The following is an 18,138-nucleotide window of genomic DNA, read 5'->3' on the forward strand; positions in this document are numbered from 1 at the left end:
GCAGTTCATGTCCTGTAGGGCCTGTCGTCAGTAGATATTCTGCGAATTATGAATGACTCAAGCGTACGATCATGTTTCATGAGCCGTACCTAAGGATAGCGTGGCGCAATATTTGTGTCCTAAATGAAACATCTACCTGGTCGATCCCGAGGCCAGACGAGAGTACTTCGTGCCACGATCACCGGTGCTTCAGTGTATGCTTTATTTTGAGGCATGAATTGAACAAAAATGTGTACTGTATCCAAGCAGTTTATGTTCTTGATTTTCTTGAGCTGTATCTTCATGAATGTTAGTAGTCCCTATTGCAAATGTTTCTTTCGAAACACGTTCTCGTCTGTAAGGGAATTTTAATATGTTGCTTCGGCCATGTCCGTTCATTACCGAGGCGATGCATTAGCCTCAAGAGCTCCTCTCTACCTTGGTGGATGAGACTCGGAGGAGATATTTTCCATACCGATTAGTGTTGTCGTAATATGCCACCTTCGTACAAAGGTCATCTGAGAGATGTGGATCTGTATTGTGACAACAGACCGAGGTGGCCGAACAGTCAGCCCTGTGGACTCGTATTGTGAAGAAGCTGGGTACTAAATCTCACTCCAGGCAGTTATGCTTTCTACCGTTTCCTGAAATTGCTCAGTGCCGAATATGCGATCGATTCCTCAATATCGAGGTCACTAATAACCCAGAGCAAAATCGCGCTGGACGAGGAAGGAATTTCGACATTCGCCTGAAGTGATAAGTGATTTCGATGTACAACCCCAGCCTGTCAGTCCCAACGTAGACCCCTACAAACCAGTAATTTCGTTTCTCGTCAACATTTTGCTCTCCACGTGTCGCTAGGTGAGTGCCGAAGTCATGGATCAAAGTCCAAGGGCAGTACAGAACCATCAACAAGACGCAGCGAATTCCTGAAGTAACCGATAAGGAGATCAGGGATGGACGCCACATGGCTGGCAGCAGAGAAGCGCTCGCTAATCTCTCTCTCTCCCGTGATTTCATTTTGCTTCATGGTAAAAGTGTCGCCTCTTTTGTATTGTGACTTCGCCTCAAGGCAGACAGCTTTAGTGTCTCCCTCTGTCTCCCCCGTAATTTGCAGCCTCTCTCGTAACTTGTCCGCGCCTCTGTCTCTCTATTCTCCTGCATTCGTTTTCTGTTATCACATTTCCTTTCCAGCATCTTTTACCTTTTGTCACCCATCCTGTCGCAAATGAGTCAGACACCGTCTTTCATGGAGGGTTCCATGGTAAAACGCATTCTTTTCATTTACACACTGTCCAGTCACATTAATGCAGCCACCTGCCGAAAGCCTAAACAACCGTCTTTTGCTGCGTGGATTGCTGCGAGACGTGTTGAAAGGGAGTCAGTGAGTTTCTGGAATGTACAGACAGGGATGTAAAGCCATGCCGACTCCATTCGCGTGGACAGCTGCGCTAGGTTTCTCGGTTCAGGATCCATGGTGCGTACAGAGCGATCGCGGTGACCCCACAGATGCACGATCGGCTTTTAATTCGGGCAGTTTAGTTGCAAGGGAGTACCTGGTGCTCGTCCAGCCATGCGCGTACAGTGTTAGCCGTGTGACATGTTGCTTCGCCCTGCTAGTAGATGCCGTTGCGCCGCGGAGAAACAAATTGCATGTAGGAATGGAAATCGTTCTCAAGAATAGATGCATGCTTCTGTTGATCCACTGTGCCCTCCAAAATGACGAGATCATCCATGATATGCCACGAAAGCATTCACCACACAGCTCTTCTCCTCTGGTCTGGACCATTCCAACTTCTGTTGCAATGTGTTTGCTTGCTTTCCGTCCGATGAAGCATAAAACATGATTCACCTGAAAAGGCCACCTGTCGCCACTCAGTGGACATTCATTTGCAGTATTGCGTGCAAATTCCAGCCTTCGCCGCCCATGAACAGTAGTCTGTATAGGTACATGAACCAGGCGTCTGCTACGTAGGCTTGTACGTAGCAATGTTCACTGAACGGCTCTTGAGGAGACATTATTGGTAGTCCTTCGCTTATACTGTGCGGTCACTTGCTCAACAGTATCACATCTATTACCCCGTACACATCTCCGCAGCCGTCGTTCACCCTGTCATCTATGACCCGTGGTGGATCACAGTTGATGGCGGTTTCGGATAGCGCCCTTTTGCCCTTAACCTCGGTGGTATGCAACAGTTTACAAACTTCGCCGTTTCTGAATTGTTTCTACGCTTCGCCCGAAAGCCAACGATCATTCCCTTTTTGATGTTAGGTAAATCGCTCCGTTTCCACCTTACGACAACGTCTGCACTGTTTTCTGCGTCCTTCCACAAGCTTTATACAGAGTGTTTCCGTAAGAGCGTGCAAAAATTTAACAGAACATAGAGGATGTTCCACTGAACAATTAGAGGTAGAGAACCAGGGATCGGAGAAGCCAGCTTAAGAGATAATTGGAATAAAATCACATTACTGTGCACTTTCTTATTTACATTAGTTACAATTAATTGCAAATACCATTACTGACACAATGAACGCACCATTTGCACTTTATCTTACAAAATGTGCTGAAACTGTTGGCCATCAACCTCAATGCAAGCAAGATCCCGATGCGCCCTGACAAATATCCATGGTGTGTTTTCGAGCCACATCACAGGCAGCTGCAATTCTGGCAAATAATTCCATCTCCATATCCACTGGGATCTCGTACACAAGTGACTTTAGATATAGGAAATAATCAATGAAACTCAAGTCAGGTGACCTCGCACGCCACGGAATAGGACCTCTCCTTCCAATCCAGTGACCATGAAATACAGCACTGAGATGGTTGCGGAAATCCACATTGAAGTGAAGCGGTGCACAGTCACGTTGTATCCACATCCTCTCGTGAACAGCCAAGGGTACGTTCTCCAACAACTCAGGTCGAACTCTTTGCACGGAACTCAAGCACAGGTGGCCATTTAGGTAGAAGATATGGCCCAATGAACGGCAACGGCCTTGCCGCAGTGGATACACCGGTTCCTGTCAGATCACCGAAGTTAAGCGCTGTCGGTCGTGGCCGGCACTTGGATGGGTGACCATCCGGGCCGCCATGCGCTGTTGCCATTTTTCGGGGTGCACTCAGCCTCGTGATGCCAATTGAGGAGCTATTCGACTGCATAATAGCGGCTTCGGTGAAAGAAAACCATCATAACGGCCGGCCGGGGTGGCCGTGCGGTTCTAGGCGCCACATTCTGAAACCGCGGGACCGCTACGGTCGCAGGTTCGAATCCTGCCTCGGGCATGGATGTGTGTGATGTCCTTAGGTTAGTCATTTTTAAGTAGTCCTAAGTTCTAAGGGACTGATGACCTCAGAAGTTAAGTCCCATAGTGCTCAGAGCCATTTGAACCATTTGAGCCATCATAACGACCGGGAGAGCGGTGTGCTGACCACACGCCCCTCCTATCCGTATCCTCAGCTGAGGATGACACTGCGGTTGGATGATCCCGATGGGCCACTTGTGGCCTGAAGACGGAGTGCTATGGCCCAATGAGACTATCGCCTACAATGGCAGCCCAGACATTCGCAGCAAATCGCACTTGATGGCTTGATCTATTACTACGTGAGGAGTTTCCTCTTCCCACTCATGGCTATTCGTACTGTTCGAAATACTGTCACGATCAAATGAGTCCTCGTTAGTAAATAGCACGATCTGAGGAAACCTGGTCGATCAATCCGTTGTTGGAGCAACCACTGAGATAATGCAACCCTTGGTGGAAAGTCAAGTCACATGCATTGCTTGGACTCATTGTGGGTGATACGGGCGTAATCATTGTTCGTGGAATACTCTACCACGAATACTTGTAGTGAGGTCCGCTGCAATACGTTCCAGCACCTCCTCTTCAAAATCGGGTGTGCGAGTGGTCCTCATGTTACCAGATCCCTCATTTCTTCTTCCCAATAAGCCAGTCTCCCGCATTCATCGATCGAGAAAAATAGACACTCGTCGTGACGGATGATGCCTCTTAGGAAATTGTTCCCTGAACAGTGAGAGCATTGCAACGTATTATCCCATACACAAGGCGCATGTCGGTAAATTCTGCCAAACTGGGACGGTACTGCTCCACCGTGCTGCAATGTACGTCTCCGAATAGCACTGAGTAATGAATGGGTGTGCCGTTGATTCTTAGCAGTTTCTGTCACGGGACAATGTAAATACGATAAACAGAGCCACCTCATGGACAAGTAAACAAAACCTGCATCATGACTTCCTAGTAATCAGACTTCTTGTTTCTTTGCAGGAAGTAAAGAAAGTACATGTAAATAAACAGCACAGTAAGCGTAAACTTGTGCGTATGTTAGTTGTAAATAAGCTGGAAAACAGTAGTGTTAGACAAAGCGCTAGACAAATTTAATTCCACATCTCCTTAAGCTGGCTTCTCCGACCCCAGATTGTTCAGTGGAGCATTCTCTATGTCCTGTTACATTTATGCACGTTCTTACGGAAATACCCTGTATACTCACCACTGCTGGTGCTGCTGGCTACCGTCTGTGAATGGTTATTGCACGTTGACGCCGAACACAGACGGTGGTCACACTAATCTGATTGGACTGTGTATTTATGGCTTCCATCCGGCCCACACCCCACTCGGCGTCCTGTACATAGAGAATACAGGAAATTCCCGTACCAGAATTGGAATCGCGCTCTTTTAAATACTATTTCAGTGTGTTAACTCTGAGTACATCAGATATCATGAAGGAAGGGAGATTAGGGTTTAACGTGCCGTCGACGACGAGGTCACTAGGGACTCGAATTGGCAAAGGATAGGGAAAGAACTCGGCCGTGCCCTTACGAAAAAACCCGCCTTTCGTTTTCCTCTTGCAGTTTAGGGAGAACAACAGAATAGCAAAATCTCGACGGTCGAACCGCCATCACCCGAATGCGGGTCGATTGCGGTAGCAACTTCACCACATCGCTGGTCATCATCAGATAGGTGGTGAAAGGGGTGGTGGAGTGAGCTTACGACATCGGCAGTAGTTTACAGCATCAGCTATTTTCAGGATAATACAGGGTGATTCAAAAAGAATACCACAACTTTAGGAATTTAAAACTCTGCAACGACAAAAAGCAGAGCTAAGCACTATCTGTCGGCGAATTAAGGGAGCTATAAAGTTTCATTTAGTTGTACATTTGTTCGCCATTTCAGCCAATAAAGTTTTTGGTCCCTTTTTCTTCGAAGGTGCTACTGTAACTGGACTACAGTATCTGGAGATGTTAGAGAATTGGCTGTTCCCTCAGCTCAAACAAGAAGCACAACAATTCATATTTCAGCAGGATGGAGCGCCACCACATTGGCACTTATCTGTCCGTAACTACCTGAACGTCAAATACCCGAGGCGATGGATCGGCCGCCAGGCAGCCCGTGACAGAGCACTTCATCACTGGCCTCCAAGAAGCCCTGATCTTACCCCCTGCGATTTTTTCTTATGGGGGTATGTTAAGGATATGGTGTTTCGGCCACCTCTCCCAGCCACCATTGATGATTTGAAACAAGAAATAACAGCAGCTATCCTAACTGTTACGCCTGATATGCTACAGAGAGTGTGGAACGAGTTGGAGTATCGGGTTGATATTGCTCGTGTGTCTGGAGGGGGCCATATTGAACATCTCTGAACTTGTTTTGAGGGAAAAAAATTTTTTTATGATGTATATATTATGTTTCTTTCATTAAATACACATTTTTAAAGTTGTGGTATTCTTTTTGAATCACCCTGTTAAGAGTGTCAGCTGCCGATGTCGGAGCGGCAGTTTTTCGTTTGACCTCACGGAAGCGGCTGTGGTATTTCCGACCGTAGCACAACACGCAAATTCCTTCTCCCCCCCCCCCCCCTCCGACCTCACCACTCCGTCCCACGCGGATAGAATCAGCGTGTCAGATGGTGTGTGGTAGGTTGGGAAGAGTCTGTGGCTGGAATAGTGTGCGCTGCTAGGGGCCAGCGCGGCGCGCCGTGCACTGACGTCACGGCGGGCGCTCCTTGCCGGATGTGCGGCCCGCTGTCAACGGCCGAGTCTGGAAGGCTCACCGGGCGGGCCCGCCGAATTCTCAACGCGTCGCCACCAGTCTGCGCGGAACGTCGCCTCCTGAACAAGCAGTAGATCGGGTTCTTCGTGGGCCAAGAGGTGGGGAACGGGTCAGCGTACAAGACCTCCCCTACGTAAAAAAAGAAAATATTTATACTTTTTTTCCCATCACTCCTTTGACTGCTTTCATGCGGCCCGCCACGAATTCCTCTCCTGCGCTAACCTCTTCATCTGAGGCCAGCATTTGCATCTTAACGTCCTCTGCTATTTCTTGGATTTCTTCTCCGTTCAAGCTGTAGAACCCCATCAAGTACCATACGAGTTATCCTTCCTGTTTTACCATACGTTCTCTTATCGTGCTCCTTATTTTGTCATTGTTTTCCACACGTTCCTCTCCTCAGCGATTCTGCGAAGAATCGCATTTCTCACCAGCCCACCTTCTATAGTACCACATATCAGATGCTTCCGGTTCTCCAACAGTCCAAGATTCAGTTGTATGCAGTGCTTTGCTCCAGGTACACGGGGGCGGGGAGCACAAAGTAAGGACATACCAGAAAAACAACACGTTACGATGCGTAATACGGTACAGGAAAACCGTTGGCATTCGGAACATCTTCCACTCTTCTCGGAATGGATAAATACAGGTCCTGTATAGTTTTCAGGAATCTTATAGCATTATCCCTGCAATATAGTGAAAAGTTCAAGTAACAATGGTAGAGATGGGTAGTAATGACGCACCCTTCTCTCCAAAGTAGATCACAAAGGTTGAGCAATAGTCAGACTTGGTGACTGTGGTCGCCGAGTGAGACGCAGCAATTGGTCATCGCCATCATCATTTCATCCCCACTCACACGCAAGTCGCCGAAGTGGCGTCAGCTCGAAAGACTTGCACCAGGCGAACGATCTACCCGACGGGAGGCCCTAGCCACACGACATTTCATGTATTTATGTATTTTGAAGCGTGCAAGAATCTCATTGTAGAGCTTGCGATGGAAAATCCACAACAGTATCGAAGTATTGCCAGAATGACAACGATGGAGATGGAGGCGATGCTCTTTATAACTGGACACAAAACTGCCAAACTAGATACTATCATGCGCAAATCCACTACTGTTAAGCTCTTAGCACTATGGCACTTAACATCTGAGGTCATCAGTCCCCTCCAACTTAGAACTACTTAAACCTAACTAACCTAAGAACATCACACACATCCATGCCCGAGGCAGGATTCGAACCTGCGACCGTAGCGGTCACGTAGTTCCAGACTGAAGCGCCTAGAACCCCTTGGCCACACCGGCCGGCTACTGTTAAGCACTCAATGCTTGTGACACTAATACTTCTCCCATCAGCTACATCTATCCTCTTTAATATGTGGTGAAGTAACAATTACGATGAAGTAAGATTACACCAATTTCATCTTCATACCCTTATACGTCAAACGGCGAGACAGGGGATATATCTGATAAACGAAGCATTTCCAGACATACATTTACGCTATTTGAACGTCTTACTTGTACTAACTTAAGTTATCGCCCGTAAATTCCTGAAGGTCCGGTCTTCAACACGCAGTGTAATACTACAATCAATGAATACCGCGTCAAAAATCATAGATTCAGCTATATTACGTGAAATTAAATGACTTGTTTGTATATGTTAATTAACTTATGTTATGAACTAGTTAACCTGATTTCTTGAATGGCGGATATTCTGGTAAATTTCTTCTGTGGAGGTGTTGGAAACAAACTTTGTTCCAGATCTCAGTTCCTGTAGTCCACTAACTGTACATTCCATAAAGCTGGCCTTTCCTCACACACGGCGTGGTCAGGGACACGTCCAAACACGATAGCTCTTTTCTGCCGTTCTGTCGCGTCTTCAGGTGGACCCTCGTTATTGTGCTGAGTCCGTACTACCGGCTGTGACGTACACACTACTTCGGTGCCACCGTTTACGTCAACCGTGCAGGGTTACGCGAGCGCCTGGTACCAGTTCTGCGCTGCAAGGTGACCGGCGTGCTCTTTTAAAGGGGGTTGCTAATATTTCGTCCCCAGTGGGCGCAGCGAGGTGTGCGTAACTGCTAGCCGTGCGCTAGAAAGCGGACTGTCGCAAGTAGCTGGACGTCGTAACTCGCGACCGGCGGGCCGCGTGGGCGTCCGAGCGGGCGCCGGCCGGCCCGATACATATTTCATGAGTGCCGCGCCGGCTAATATTGATCTGAGAATTATGCAGATGGCCGCCGGCTCCCAGGCCGGTCTTCCGGCCGCGCCGCCGGCCGGGATGGCCGTAGTTGGCGAGCACGCCTCGGGGAGGGTCGCCCTCGCAGCTCAAACTTGCCGCAAACTGTCGCAAAAATTAGCACTCGGCCCAACTCCTAATAGCCGGCCCTACTCCGAAGGCGCCCCACGCGGGAGCGCGCAGGGTACCTGCTGCGGAGCACTCCCGTGGCGCCTCTAGCGGCCGCCCTACGACCCCAGCTATCAACGACATCTCTTCCGCCTCCCCCGGTCTCCATTTCGAGGACGAAACAAAATAAACAACGCAGACAGCTGCGACAGCGGTGAAACGTTCGGTCGACGACGAGGTCGATAGAGTTCGAGCTCACATTTTTGTAAGCGTAAAAAAACAAAACCGCACGATTAGGCCCACACAGTGCCACGCTCTGTCCGTGGCGTCGTGATGTAGGGAGGTGGACTTGGCGCACCAATCTCCCACCCCCTGTCGGTTTCCCAGTCCCTGGCGTCGCTGCTATTCATTTAATCATTTAATTCACTAATTCGTCTAATTGGCGTCATGAAGTTCAGTGTCCTCACACCGAAGAAGAAATCCTGGCAGTGTAGGGAATTGATCCCGGGTCGCTGTGTTGCACACACGCCCATCTACGTTCCTTGGGTTTATTACTTCATTTTGTTTCATTCTAATAGTCACAGCCATGCTATACCCTTGATGACTGCGCGGCACAAAACTTTAAGCCTCGCACCGACATTGGACTGTTGACGACTGGAAATATTTTGCCTGGTCGGACGAGTCTCGTTTCAAATTGTAACGAGCGGATGGACGTGTACAGGTATGGAGAGAACCTCAGGAATCCATGGACCCTGCATGTCACCAGGGGCTGTTCAAGCTGTTAGAATCTCTGTAATGGAATGGGGTGTGTGCAATAAGAGTGATATGAGACCCTAATACGCCTAGATACGTCAGGTGACACGTACGTAAGCATCCTGTCTGATCACCTGCATCCATTCGTACCCATTGCGCATTAAGACGCTTTTGGACAATTCCAGCAGGACAATGCGACACCCCACACGACCAAAATTGCTGCAGAGTGACTGCAGGAACACTCGTCTGAGTTTAAACACTTCCGCTGGACAGCAAACTCCCCAGGCACGAACATTATTGAGCGTGTCTGGAATGTCATGCAACGTGCTGTACAGGAGACATTTCCACCCCCTCGTACTCTTCCGGATTTATGGACAGCCCTGCAAGATTCATGGTGTTAATTCCCTCCAGCGTGCTCGCGGGAGGTGTACCTGTTTCTATGGCTTTTCAGTGTATTTCATGAGTGTAATTTCTCTTTCGGCCATTAGCAGTTGTGCCGTCCGCGGTGGTCTCGCGGTTCTAGACCCGCAGTCCGGAACCGTGCGACTGCTACGGTCGCAGGTTCGAATCCTGCCTCGGGCATGGATGTGTGTGATGTCCTTAGGTTAGTTAGGTTTAAGTAGTTCTAAGTTCTAGGGGACTAATGACCACAGCAGTTGAGTCCCATAGTGCTCAGAGCCATTTGAACCATTAGCAGTTGTGTCAGTGTCACGGACTTACGGATTTTGCGCTACTTGCTGTACGTTTTGGAGCGAGCCTTCATTCAAATACTACACTGGCGAAGCAACGGCGAGGGACGGCCATGGCGTTCTTGTGTCACAGCACGGGGGTGGGGGGCGGGGGTGGGGGGGGGGGGTGCAAGGTCCGTTCCAACGTTCCAAATGTCGGGAGCAGGTGTTACCTCCCAGAACGTCGTTAAGGCGGCCGCCGCAGTGGCAGCGACGTTCGAGTAAAGTAATAAACATTACGGTAGCCGGCCGACTTAAATAAATAGGGAATAACAGTAATTTACGGCTCGGCTCGCCGGGGCCATTACCATCTGGCAGCGGCGACGCTCCAGCCTTTATCCGTCCCCGCGACTTGGTCCTTTTTCCTCCTGCGGGTCCATCAACTCAACGTCACAGGAAGCGCGGCCCGGCCCGCTCTGCACAAACAGCGTCCTCCATTTTAATTACTCGGCCCGGGCATCGGCTTTTCTTTTTTTTCCTCTCTCTCTCCCTCTTTTTTTTTTTTTTTTTTAAACTACTGGATTTGCGAATCCGCTGCCATGCCCGCGGGGCCCGCGGAGATAAAAGTGGAAGGGCGCGTCTCCCTTTGTATTCTTTGCCGTCCGACGCGGAGGCGGAATTGTTTTCGGCTCCTTTACGATGTTCCGGCGTGTTTGGTCCCACAAAGGGACCCCACCGAGCCGGCGCTTTCTCACGCAACAGGCCCACCCTCTCCAGAACCTGGACTTTGTTTCCGCGCTGTCGCTGCCAACAGCGGGCAGCGTCGGGTCGACGCAGCACACTTGTTAGGACCACTTGTAACCCGGAAACGTTTCTGAGACGTGCGAGGACACGAGAAGAAGCCTCAACACCTGTCCAGTTTGAGTCCCTTACGAAGAAAGAGAGTTCAATTAAAAATCATCCCACCAATTGCGCATTCGAACTGCTTAAGCAATCACGAGTTCAATAGTGGTACCCCCAGGCCTATAACTCAATTAATTAATAATCGATTAAATCAGTCAGTTAATTTATGCATTCAGAGCAATTTTCCCCAGACAACTCAAGGCACCTATAGCAGGACCATCGAATGGCGGCGGAGTAATTTTTATGTTCACCAATCCGTTAATTCATAACATTCACAAGATGACGAATATCAGTAGATGTAAGGTGCCATTACTTTCAAATTAAAGCCTCAGCGCCACGTGGAGTGACCGCGCGGTTTAAGGCACGATGTAACGGATTGCGCGGCCCCTCCCACTGGTGGTTCGAGTCCTTCCTCGGGCATGGGTGTGTGTGTCATCATTAACTTAAGTTAGTTTAAGCAGTGTGTTAGATTAGGGACCGATGACCTCAGCAGTTTGTTCCCTTAGGAATTCACACGTATTTTTTAAAGCCGTAGCCACCTCGACAAGTTAGAACGCCAGCTCCGCGTTAGGAGAACTGGCGCCACCACAGATTCCCCAACCTGAGCACCACGGGGCTAAGCGGAAAGCAGCAAGAACCATTTTACTGACAGTTCCTAGTCAATTTAGTTACACTGACTTATTTCTACTGGAGGTCGCTCACTGGTGTACTGCGCCCGAGTTTACAGAAGCACTTCTTGGTCGGTTTCACTTCGTTGTTAGTAACCTTGCGGGATTTCCCACCATCTGATTGTACATTTGTTGCCTTCCACCACTTTGGAGGCAACAGAGTGTAGATTCAGTCACTTTAGTTAAAATCTTACAGCGTAGGACGCCGGTGGTAACTTCGATCACCATCATTAGTCAGTTACGCTACTTGTGCCTCGAACAAACAGCATTACGACTCTAACAAGTCCTCGTCCTGCTGCTCCTGTCTACCTGTTAGTATTATGTGACATCTCATGGCTAACAACTTCCCTTCTGGTTCTCATCTCCCAGAATTCACCTCAGTTTTTCCGATTACCACCCTCTCAAGGGACTCTACGAGTTATCGTCCTTTCTGATTTTTTTTTGCAATCTCCTCCACGTGAATTTATCTTGTCGTACCGCAAGACGGCAACCCGTCATGTAACTCAGAACTGTGGGATGGCAAAGTAACATTCTTTGTGGTAAGGCTACCTCCGCTTTATCGTATTTTCTCGTCAATATATTTGATTTGTGTTCAGTTCACTGCTACTGTCTGTAGCTGTCCCCCTGTTTCCTTCTTTAATTGAGCCATTAATCCGAGCAATAGAAACACCTGCCGTAGGAGAAGAAAGCTGATGTCTCCACGGTCCAGAGAGCAGAAGATTAGTATATGAACGTGTTTTCATCTACTAATAGTGAAACAGTGATAATCAGTCACTAATGAAACCTCAACAGCTACATACTGTCGACATGCAAGCCTCTGGAAACCTAATAAGGACTTGTAGAATCCGTGCCACGCAGAATCGCCGCCGAATTGCGTTCCAAAGCTGAACCACGACGCTGTTAAACAAATGGTCATAGAGTTTTGCCCTCGCAAGTTATGTCAAAAATGGCAAGTTGCTCAATTGAAGTATTCAGTGAAGCGTTTTCCGCGCAGCATCTATAGACCCTCTATCACAGACTGAAGTCATCAATACGATAACACTTCCCGGGCTCGATTCCCGGCGGGGTCAGGCATTTTCTCTGTCTCGTGATGACTGGTTGTTGTGTGATGTCCTTAGGTTAGTTACGTTTAAGTAGTTCTAAGTCCTAGGGGACTGATGACCACAGATGTTAAGTCCCATAGTGCTCAGAGCCATTTGAACGATAACACTGGACCAAGAGGAAAAAATAATACTAAAAGCTCAAGGAAATTGGTCTCAGGGTATTTTAAACCGCTTTCATTTTAAAAAGAAGATACAAGAAGATAAATGGGATAGATAAATATTGCAACCCGAGTTCGATCCACGAGCAATTCTTTAGTGAAGGGCTTGGGAAATATCCCTATTACGATCCCTTAACAACTATTTATTTCAACAATGAAATGAGTGGTCAGAACCAACACACCACGTGGGCTACTAGTGCACACACTAATTGCACATATTCAAGACTCCATAGAGTTCTAAAACTATCATCATCTACACCATCCGACGCAAGCAGATTTCAATCCGTTAATAACTGACAATTTCGTAATCGCTGAATTACAATCTCCGTCGAGTCCAGAATTCGTCTGAAGTGACTACGAAGCAACCATTTAAAATCTAAACCAGTGGACTATACAGGGTGGTCAGAAGGAGTCTGAAGAGCTTGTAAGTGTGTTGCAGGATATGCTGTGCTAAGAAATGATGATAAGGGAAAAAATCGATACTTTGCGCCTTATCCGCATTAATTAGCTTTAGTAATTCAGGCCGTTTCGCACGCAAATTCAAGCGGCTCGGCAGAGAAGGTGTACTACACGGGTTCTTTGTTTGCTTTTTCTAAAACAGAACAAGGCAGCGATACAAAAATTGGACGTGGAGCGGTAGTAAGGATCGAACCCGAGCAGTCACATGCGCTGTCACTTATGCTGTGAGAACAGCTGACACTGATCTGGTGGATCGCTTGAATTTGAGCGCGGGAGGCTTCATTGGCTAACTTCAATGCTAATTAACTAGGAAGTGGCGCAACGTATCAGATTATTTTTTCAACGATCATTTCTCAGTACAGCCTACCTTGCAGCACCCTTCCGAGAGTTCCAGATTGCGTCTGCCCACCCCGTACAGTAGCCCGGCGCCTGTCTGGACAGCGGGCCTCGCTGGCCGCTGTCACACGTTGCTCCCGTCCCGCGACGCACCGCCACTTGTTGATGGCCGCTTCGCCTCTGCAGTCTGCGCGGTCACCGCCGCATGATTAATGACGTCAGAGCGCCGCGGGGGCGGCCGGTCGCCCGTCATTTGTCACGGCGCTGCTGGACTGAGCCCCCACTTCTGCCTCTTCGAGCGCGTGTCGCGCGGAAGCGCTAGAGAGCCGAACCCACAGTGCCTCACAGATACGTCACTCGGCGCGCGAAACTTCTTCTCTTACGTACAAACAGCATACAAAATCCTCTTACCTTTGATTCTGAGGCAGGGTGACAGCATATGTGGCACGTCAGTATTGCTTACGCAAACACTTTTCGGAAAATGTTCTTTCGATAACTGGAAAGCAGTCCCCTCTCTTGAGCTTCAACACACGGAAAAACTTTAAATGCGACTGCTTTAGAATAGGCTGTTAAGAATCACAACTGAAGCTGATGGTCCCATCGGCGGCGGGCCGTTCGTTCCCATTTGTCGAAGACCCGTGCGAATCGTCTACTGGGGCAGAAACCGGTACTTGGAAGTTGATGAGGAGCTTGGAGCTACATTAAAATTGCTAAACACTGAGTTATAAATCTGTATAGAATCTTTCAGATTCTCGAAATTACGACACGCTTGTTTCCAGCATTACATCCCGACAACGCTGACAGCGTGGGAAATGGGAAATTTGTGGTAAGGTCTTATGGGATCAAACTGCTGAGATCACCGGTCCCTAAGCCTACACACTACTTAATCTAACTTAAACTAACTTACGCTATGGACAACACACACACTCATGCCCAAGGGAGGACTCGAACCTCCGACGTGGGGAGCCCGGCGCGCGGCGACAGTGTGGGAAAAATGTGAAGGGACACAGAATCTTTAATGCCTGAGGTGCAGCCTCAGAGCGTAATGACTGCCATCGCTTTTTACGTAATTCCTAGCGAGCTGCAATTGAGTTTCTTTCTAAGAACAGTCAGTTCGAAATAGATCACAGAACTCACGATGGTGTCTGGCAGCACAGTCTCAAAATCATTCCTGTTGACTGACATCGATTAAAACTGCAGGCGCCAGGCTTATTCCACAGAATGACCGGCAAGGGGAACCACTGTGCACTGAGCCGCTTTCAAAGCGAGGTGCCGACACTGCTTATGACCTCATCCACAGGGAACTGCAGAAAGGTTTGGGATGGAGCATGGCTGCTAGTGATTCACAATGTACTCCATACTGATTCGGAGCTTAGGGCCTCATCTGGCTGCTGCCATCCACAGCTGCTTATCAGATTCCACTGACATCAGTTCAGCTAAACCCACGTATCGAAGACCGTATCTCCGAATTCTGTTCTTATGTTGAACAAAATACGAGCTTACCGAGTAACGGACCAATTGTATGAGCTCCCTACCAGATAAGACACAGCACATTTTCCATAAGGGGACGAAATCGAGAGACGAATTTCGGGAGTTCCACACGCAAGTGTCAGATTGTACGACCTAGTGTGTAGCATCAGAAGCCTCATAAGGCTAACGTACATCCGGAGACTGCAACGCCAATAGACTGCCGTTAAACGCGAGAAGACCTGCGAAGAATAGCTTATTGGTGTACTACTGGTTGCTGATTCTGAATGTAAATAAATAAAAAAGCATTGCACGAAAGCCGGCCAAGGTGGCCTAGCGGTTCTAGGCGCTACAGTCTGGAACCGCGAGACCGCTACGGTCGCAGGTTCGAATCCTGTCTCGGGCATGGATGTGTGTGATGTCCTTAGGTTAGTTAGGTTTAAGTTCTAGGTGACTAGGTGACTGATGACCTCTAAGTTCTAGGGGACTGATGATCTCAGTCCCATAGTGCTCAGAGCCATTTTTTTATTGCGCGAAAGCAGGCGAAGAGAGTCATTACTGTTTGATTATTCTGTCACGATGAATCAGTGAAAACAAAGAGGACCGTAAAATACCTAAAAGCAACTGTCTAGAGAGATGTCCAAACTGATCGCTTAAAGCTAGCTGTAACAAGAGGATACACCAGGCTGACAAGTACCGGAAGAAGTTTAAGAAAATGTAGTTTATGCAAGAAAGGTACAGCTTAAAAAACACTTACAAAAACACTTGTTCATCAGTCTGCGGCTCTTAGCAAATACAGTTAAAAGAAGAAATAAAGACGTTCCAACGAAAATCAGCTAGTTTGTCACCGATACGTTTCGTAAGAGATTACTGCCGAGATGCCAACAAACTACAGTAGCAGACGCTGCAAGAGAGCTGTTGTGCATCACGTAGAAGTATACTATTGTAATTGCGAAAGAGTGGGTTCCTGCAAGAGTCGGGAAAAACATTACTTCCTCCCAAATATGTCTGGCGAAGTGATCGCAAGAAGAAAATCAGCCAAGTTGGAGCTCATACGGTCGTTTTTTGACGTCGCTGTTCCCATGCGCCATTCGAGAATGGAACAGGTAAAGGAGGGAATACTAGAGGTACCAGAAGTACCCTCGGCCACGCACCGTAATGTGGCTTGCGCGGTATAGGCGCCTCGGCTCTGCGGCCGGATCGTAGCCCATTTGAGGTAGGCCACAACGAGAACCAGCGATGATCCACCATCTGCATGCCTCATCCGCAACACGCCGTGTCGCTGGAGAGCGTCGGAGGCGCTGGGTGGGCAGAGGTAGGAGCTGTGGCCGGTGGTCTAGGTGCGACGTCATCGCGGCGCGGCAGCTGCGGCGACCACCGCACCTGCCGAAACCTGGCGGCCGTCTCCCGTTCCACTGTGACCCCAGCTCGGCTGAGCAGCCGTCGCCTGCATCTGCATCCTTTTTCTTAAACTTTCGAGGAGTGCGCGATTCGTGTATTATATGGTCACAGAGGTACTTGTTGCCAAGGTTGCCTCGATCTCGAAATGTCCCTTTTACCATTCGGTCTATATGACAACTAACAGATCAAGTGCTAAATTATTTATTAATTGTTTTTGTGGATTTGGCCCTGAAAACGAGGCGACCTTATCTGAACATTCAGTTAGTCCGCAATCTGGCAGTCGGCCTGCCTAGGTGAGTGGTCAGCCCGGCTGACTGCCATGCAGAGGATGTGGGTTCGATTCCCCGTGCCGTTGCTGATTTTTCCCTGGCAGTACGACAGGAACGACGAGCGCTCAGCTTCGTGGTGCTAACTGAGGAGCTACTTCACCAAGAAATGGCGGAAACAACAGCCATGAGAGTGGCGTGATGGCGCCAGGCACCTACCGATGAGCCCGCTAGGCCCTTTCGGTGCAATTTGTAATCAAGCTGCGTTAAATAATTAATGCTCTCCCGAATGAGAGGTACTGGCAGATGTAAAGCTGTGACGACGGGCCGTGGGTCGTGCTTGGGTAGCTCAGATGGTAGAGCACTTGCCCGTGAAAGGCGAAGGTCCCGAGTTCGAGTCTCGTTCCAGCACACAGTTTTAATCTGCCACGAAATATCAGTTAATGCTCTGCCTGGCAAAAAAGCAGCAAAAAAAAGCACTTACAAGACATGGTCGGATAACAACGTAACTTCGTACACGTACACACCATCTGCGGTGTATAAATGATTAGAGTTGCAATTCTCTGTGACAGGCAAAACGGCCCTCAGAGTACATCAGTGTCGTTCGTGTTCAGTGTTTCTACCGGGTCAGGTAAGCTATGTAAGTGGCGTGAGCAGCTTCAGATGCTGAGTGATCGCTGTGAAGAACTCGTCAATGCCATATAATGGTGTCAGCACTATAGGTACGCGGAGGCAAGCATAGGTGAAGGTCGCGGTCGACCACGCCGGACCACAAGGGGGCATCGCCGTGTTTGTGCTCCAGGCACATCGTAACCACCTCACGTCACGTCCGAGAACAAGTAGCGGACACCCTTCAACGTTCCGCGTTATCTCGCACCACTGGGCGGAAAATGGTAGCAGCTGCACGGGATTTTCTGTCCCATGTATAGGCTGCTGTTGACATCACAAACGGCTGAGTGTGGAGTAGTGCGCTGACCAGGGAGCGTTAAATGCTGAAGAATGCCGTCGCAATGTATTCAGAGCTGAATTCCAGGTCTGCAATACTACTTCGGATGACCATCATCGGAGATGTCGCCGACCTGCGAAGATGTCCCATTCTTTCTTCGTTTTGGACAGATACAGTGGTGTCACTCCTGGTGTCACGGTATAAGAAGGTCTTGGCAGATACTGACCGATGGAACTCTGCTGGTACAACGGTAGGTCAGCGACATCTCACGTCGTCGCGTGTTACCTTTCGTGCGACAGTACTGTGGCACGATTTTTCAACTAAACAATGGTCATCCATAGTATGAAGGCTTTCACGACCGGATGACATATCTTCTGGTAAACCTTCCGGGATGTAAGGTCGTGGTCCATGAACCTCTTCAGCTCCTAACGTTTCGTCCAGAGCTGCGCTGGACATCTTCAGAGGGGTGTTTCTCCTCCGGTGAGTCTTGCCGAGTCGGCAAGGTTTACCAGAAGAATGGTCACCCACACATGATACGTGTGTGTGTGGCCTGTCTGCACGATGCTAAGGTTCTACAGTGATCAGCGAGATCTTTCCGCACCGAGCGAGGTGGCGCGGTGGTCAGCACACTT

General features: G+C 48.8%; 1 protein-coding gene and 1 pseudogene across 1 annotated transcript in view; both read left to right on the plus strand.

Moving 5' to 3' along the window:
- LOC124712468 (LIM/homeobox protein Lhx5) overlaps window positions 1-18,138 on the plus strand; it is a 477,246-nt gene that overhangs the window by 198,075 nt on the left and 261,033 nt on the right. The window lies entirely within an intron of this gene.
- LOC124712636 lies at window positions 2,964-3,081 on the plus strand (annotated as a pseudogene).

This window comes from Schistocerca piceifrons, chromosome 8 (assembly GCF_021461385.2).
Source record: "Schistocerca piceifrons isolate TAMUIC-IGC-003096 chromosome 8, iqSchPice1.1, whole genome shotgun sequence".
Lineage (NCBI taxonomy): Eukaryota > Metazoa > Arthropoda > Insecta > Orthoptera > Acrididae > Schistocerca > Schistocerca piceifrons.